This window comes from Bison bison, unplaced genomic scaffold (genome assembly GCF_000754665.1).
Source record: "Bison bison bison isolate TAMUID 2011002044 unplaced genomic scaffold, Bison_UMD1.0 scf7180017864491, whole genome shotgun sequence".
Taxonomy (NCBI): Eukaryota; Metazoa; Chordata; class Mammalia; order Artiodactyla; family Bovidae; genus Bison; species Bison bison.
The window spans coordinates 24,701,331-24,707,246 of record NW_011495050.1 but is presented as its reverse complement, the minus strand read 5'-3'; the positions used below and the strand labels follow the sequence as shown (position 1 = coordinate 24,707,246).

The following is a 5,916-nucleotide window of genomic DNA, read 5'->3' as shown; positions in this document are numbered from 1 at the left end:
CCCTCATGGCAGAAAATGAAGAGGAACTAAAAAGCCTCTTGATGAAAGTGAAAGAGGAGAGTGAAAAAGTTGGCTTAAAGCTCAACATTCAGAAAACGAAGATCATGGCATCCGGTCCCATCACTTCATGGGAAATAGATGGGGAAACAGTGGAAACAGTGTCAGACTTTTTATTTCTGGGCTCCAAAATCACTGCAGATGGTGACTGCAGTCATGAAATTCAAAGACGCTTACTCCTTGGAAGGAAAGTTATGACCAACCTAGATAGCATGTTAAAAAGCAGAGACATTACTTTGCCAACAAAGGTCTGTCTAGTCAAGGCTATGGTTTTTCCTGTGGTCATGTATGGATGTGAGAGTTGGACTGTGAAGAAAACTGAGCGCTGAAAAATTGATGCTTTTGAACTGTGGTGTTGGAGAAGACTCCTGAGAGTCCCTTGGACTGCAAGGAGATCCAACCAGTCCATTCTAAAGGAGATTAGTCCTGGGTGTTCATTGGAAGGACTGATGCTGAAACTGAAACTCCAATACTTTGGCCACCTGATGCGAAGAGTTGATTCATTGGAAAAGTCTCTGATGCTGGGAGGGATTGGGGGCAGGAGGAGAAGGGGACGACAGAGGATGAGATGGCTGGATGGCATCACTGACTTTATGCACGTGAGTTTGAGTGAACTCCGGGAGTTGGTGATGGACAGGGAGGCCTGGCGTGCTGCGATTCATGGGGTCGCAAAGAGTCGGACACAACTGAGTGACTGAACTGAACTGAACTACCATTTATTCAATAACCTAATTTAAGATCTATAATTTGGTGATACTACTAAAAGATATATTAAATAAAAATCAAGAAGATACAATAGGTGAAAAGTTGTAAACTTGAACTATTTAAGAGATGGCATTCTTTTTGTTACTATTGATGAAAATAATGTTCTGGGTGACCTTTTGATTGTGGAGGTCCTCTTAGAATGGGAAAAATGGTTCATAGAACGGCCTAGGATGTGTTCCTGGGAAGAAATAGGTAAAAAGATGAACTCTATTCACTTCTTATTGAATAATTTCAAAATAGGACAAAATGAGAAAAGTCTTTTAAGATTCCTAAGTAAACTTTAAAAGTGGCTGTAAAGTTAAATTTGTGTAATTAATTTAAATTACTATGAATTGGATATATTCATTTCACAAAGTTATATGTGGGAAGTAAAGATCCATTGATTCACTGAGTCAGTGAAGGAACTTGATTAGAATAATACCCAAGCACACTTGTATTGCTTAAGAATGTTAAACAAAGCTTGATTGTTGCTGATGTTTTGGAGAATATGTAGCATTTCTTATCTTTAGAGAACTTGACAAACATCGATTTAAACTTCTTTTCAAATACATTTTCAAATTAAAGTCCTTGTTTCTTAGTGTGCCTAGAAGCAAAAAGCAAGATCCAGTGGTTGTGAGTGAAAGAAACTATTGAGGAGGCAGAAGTGAAAACTACATATTCACAGCGTAGAGACAGTTTCAGATGATGGCATTGTCTTGAAACAAATTTGGACAGTAAGCTCTGCCCACAGTTAGTTGTGTGGAAGTTTTCTGCAAATGCACAGCACTCTCTTATTTTCAGTTCAGAGCAGACATCACTAATCAATCACACATTCTTTCCAGCTGAGTCTTGGTTTGGCCATTAGTTCTTTTTGCCATTTAGGGTTTTAGAAGCCAGTGCTACTTGGAGAAGGAGATGGCAACTTGCTCCAGAATTCTTGCGTGGAGAATCCCATGGACAGAAGAGCCTGGCCAGCCCCAGTCCATTGGGTTGCAAAGAGACAGACATGACTAAGCGGCTAACACACCACTAGGTCAGAGTTGATACAGACAAAAGGAAAACTACTTACTATCCTGGAGTGAGGGATGGCTCCACAAAGTTGCAAATACCGAACCCCCCTTATCACTGTTAATGGCCCAGAAGTGTATAAGCGCATATGATTAAAATGCGTAGATGCAGGACTGATATGAAAGCCCGCTGTCAACGTCCCTTCTCACATCTTGCTTTCTTCATTTATTTGGCTCTTCTTTATTTATTTATTGGACTAGTGACTCTGCCACCCCCAATCCCCTTCGGTTTACTTATAGCTCACCTTATACTGAGTGCTTAGCAGAGAAAAGGTATAATGAGACCATTTCCTGCTCTGGAAGCATATACAGTACTGTATACTTAGACAAGGTCAAGCTATGTGAACCAGGCAAATCCTGCTCCCTTTTAAAATGTGATCACTTGAGCTTTTTGTTTGTTTTTAAAATGAAAAAGCACTCAAACTAAAAAAAAAAAAAAAAGTAAAAAAGGATGTGTTTCATTCTGGGTTTTCAAAGCTACTCCTGATTTCAAGAAAGCTGCTGGGTAATTTCTTGTTAGCTCAATTCTGATAGAAGCTAGAAGATAAGAATACCTTAGAAACCAAAACACCTGATTACTAAATTACCCTTGTCCAACCAGCAGTATGTTTGGGTTAAGCTGCCCTTTTCCAGAAACATGAAGACGAAGAGGAAAGAGGTGGTGTGCTGGGAGAATCGGGTGAGGACCAGAGCGACTGGTGTCCAACAGGAAGGCTGTGTATGTTACTGTTTCTCTTCTGTTCTTCATGCAAAGGCCAAGGCGGCTGCTGCGCAACACTGACAACCAGTGTCCTTACACTCACCTCCTTTTACTCTCAGTGTTGAGGATTCAGATTTTGGAAATGTTATTAGAAATGTGGTTTGGGGTCAGAAAAGCCTGAGTTCAGGTATTAGCTTGTGACTTGAGGCAAGTTCTGAACCTAAGTCTCAGCTTCCTCATCTCTAAAATGAGGAAATTAGAAATAGTTCCTCACTCTTTTTATGAGGACTAGAGGTTAGATGGTCTAATAAAGTTCCCAGAACTATGCCTAGACATGGTCAAGGCTGAATAACATTATCTGTTATTATTTAACTATTATCACTAGGAATAAACATTATCTGGTGGTGGTTTAGTCGCTCAGTTGTGTCCAATTCTCGGAGACCCCATGGACTGTAGCCCACCAGGCTCCTCTACCCATGGGATTCTCCACTCAAGAATACTGGAGTGGGCTACCATGCATTCCTCCAGGGGATCTTCCTGGCCCAGGGATCAAACTCACATCTCTTATATTTCCTGAATTGGCAGGTGGGTTCTTTACCACTGAGCCACCAGGGAAGTCCAAATATTACCTATTATTATATTATCATTATCACTGGTAATGTTTAGCTAACTGTGTCAGTTTCCTGTCACCCCTGTAATAGACCACCACAAACTTGGCCTAAAACAACACAAATTTGTTCTCTTACAGTCTTAGGGGTTGCAAGTCAGAAATTAGTTTCATGGGGCTACAGTTAAGGTGTTAGCAGGGATGGTTCCTTCTAGAGGGTGTGAGGGAAAACCCATTTCCTTATCTTTTTTGTCCCCCAATATTGATACCTGTGGCCCCTCCCTCCATTCTCAGACTGCATCACTCTGATCTCTGCCTTCCTCACTTCATTATCACCTTGTCTGACTCCTTCTAAGTCCCTCTTATAAGGACCCTTGTGATTATATTGTATCTACCCAGATAATCCACAATAATCTTCCCATCTCAAGATTCTTAATTTAGTCACATCTGCAAATTTCCCTTTTGTCATATAGACATTCGGGGACTTCCCTGGTGGTCCAGTAGTTAAGCATCCACCTCCCAACGCAGGGAACGTGGGTTTGATCCCTGGGTGGGGAACTAATATCCCACAGGCCACGGGGCAACTCAGCCCACATTCGGCAGCTGCTGAGCCTGCGTGCACTCTGGAGCCTGCATGCCGCAGCCAGAGAGCAGCTCGCAGGCCACAGCAAAAATCCCACATGCTGCAGCTAGGACCTGACCCAGCCAAACAAATAAAATAAGATAAAATTAACCAGTAAATAAAAGAACATTAACAGGTTTGGGGGTCTGGAATTGTGGACATGTTGGGAGCCATTTTTCAACTTCCCACGTGGATCAGATTTGTGAACCGCATTGTGATAATTTGCTTCATGTCTCTGTGATGCAAAGTGGTGAGTAGGAACTCGAAAGACATGAGTACTTGAGATACTAACCAAACACATCATTTAGAAATCTCAAGAGCTTTTGCTGAAACATCCATTGCCTCCTTCTATCTTATCTCTACTTACTCAGGCAGGAAGATGTAATTAAATTTGTAGAAGAGCAGCATGATCCTCAAACATAGATAGACTTGGGTTCACCATCCAACTCTGCAACCTGGTGGCTGGCTGGGTTACCTTGGAAAATTACACAGTTGCCCCAAAGCATCCCTGAGGCAGGGATTTGAGGCAGGTAGTTTATTTGAAAGGCGATCCCAGAAGCACTGATGGGGAGTGAGGAAATGAGTCTAAGAATGGAAGAAAGTTAACAAGCAGCACGCTCTTGGGCAGGTTCCTCCTGTGGGCCACTGGATGCACTTCGGGTTCTGGGAGATGGTATAGAACTTACCTCAGAGATACCTAACCTGGGAGGGGGATTCTTCATTGACCAAGTGCTGATCCAGAGGTGTTGTCCCCAGGACTCCCCGCCTGCTCAGGTTGCCCACAACTGGTGAGAAATGCTGTGTGCATTGGGGCTGTGAATGTGGTGCACACCACATCTGCTGGCATGACCACTCTGAACTTCAGCCCCTCCTCTGAAAACTGAGGACAGTAGTTCACTCTGCAGGCATTTTCTGAAAATTAGCAATCACGTGGTGAACCTCCTAATAGTATGCCCCGCATATGTTAATTCCTCCAAAACCGGTAGCTCTTCTATAATGATGACATCTAATATCTCCCTTATAGTTTCTGCAGATGAAATTCATTCACACTTGGAAAGATCACTCAACACTTAACAAAGATCACTCAACATTTCTGAGCCCCAATTTTTGTCTCTAAAATCAAGGAGGGAAGTAAACTAAGCAACCTATTATATTTTCCCAGGATTAATAATTCAAGTCTTCACAGATTGGTTTCCTGTGTCCTTTGACACTAGAACTTTCCTCTGGCCTCTGTGTGTGTGACTGTGACCTGACCTGGGCTGATTTGGCCATCTGTGACCCTTAGGTTCTTCTTGGTAAATCATGGTAGCCCCTGAAGAAATTTTGAGGTAAGAGTTTCCTACTTAGCTGACAGCTTCACTACTAGGTCATTCTTATGCCCAGATGGAGCAAGTATGGGGGTGGTCTCAAATAATTTCTGCCAGTCCACATCTGAATATAATGTAGTATTTAAATTTCAATAATAAGAGCACATTTCTAACATTCACCATGCTGCATCACCGACTACTAATTTCATCAATTAAAAGAACCATTTCTGACTTTTGGTATAATTAGCACAGCACTGCTTGTGATTTGAGACACAGGAAACAGACACCTGTGGGAGCTAACGGGAAAGACCAGCCCACGATGTGCTTTCTTTATTAGAATGCAGCACATTCCAGCACCTGGTTATAGCTTAACCTGAGAAATGGCCACACGGGATCACACGGCACATGCTGATAATTTTTGTCTGTCTTTGTTCAGTAGTAAAACATACTTAACAGGAAACTCACCCTTTTAACCAATTTTAAGTGTACTCTTCTGTGGTATTATGTACATTCACGTTGTTACCCATCACCATGCCTTCCATCTCCAGAACTTTTTCATCTTCTCAAACTAAAACTTAGAGCTCTATACCCAGAAAACAATATTAACAATAATTCCCCTTCCCAAAGTGGAAATAACCATTCCCCTGACTTCCCTGGTGGCTTAGATGGTAAAGCATCTGCCTACAATGCAGGAGACCCAGGTTCAATCCCTGGGTTGGGAAGATCCCCTGGAGAAGGCAATGACAACCCACTCCAGTACTCTTGCCTGGAAAATCCCATGGATGGAGGAGCCTGGTAGGCTACAGTCCATG

General features: G+C 42.3%; 1 protein-coding gene and 1 non-coding gene across 3 annotated transcripts in view; both read left to right on the top strand.

Moving 5' to 3' along the window:
* Positions 1-5,916, top strand: part of CPQ (carboxypeptidase Q) — a 561,149-nt gene that overhangs the window by 514,464 nt on the left and 40,769 nt on the right. The window lies entirely within an intron of this gene.
* On the top strand, positions 5,755-5,826 carry TRNAC-ACA. The gene has a single exon. It is a non-coding gene; the product is annotated as a tRNA-Cys (tRNA).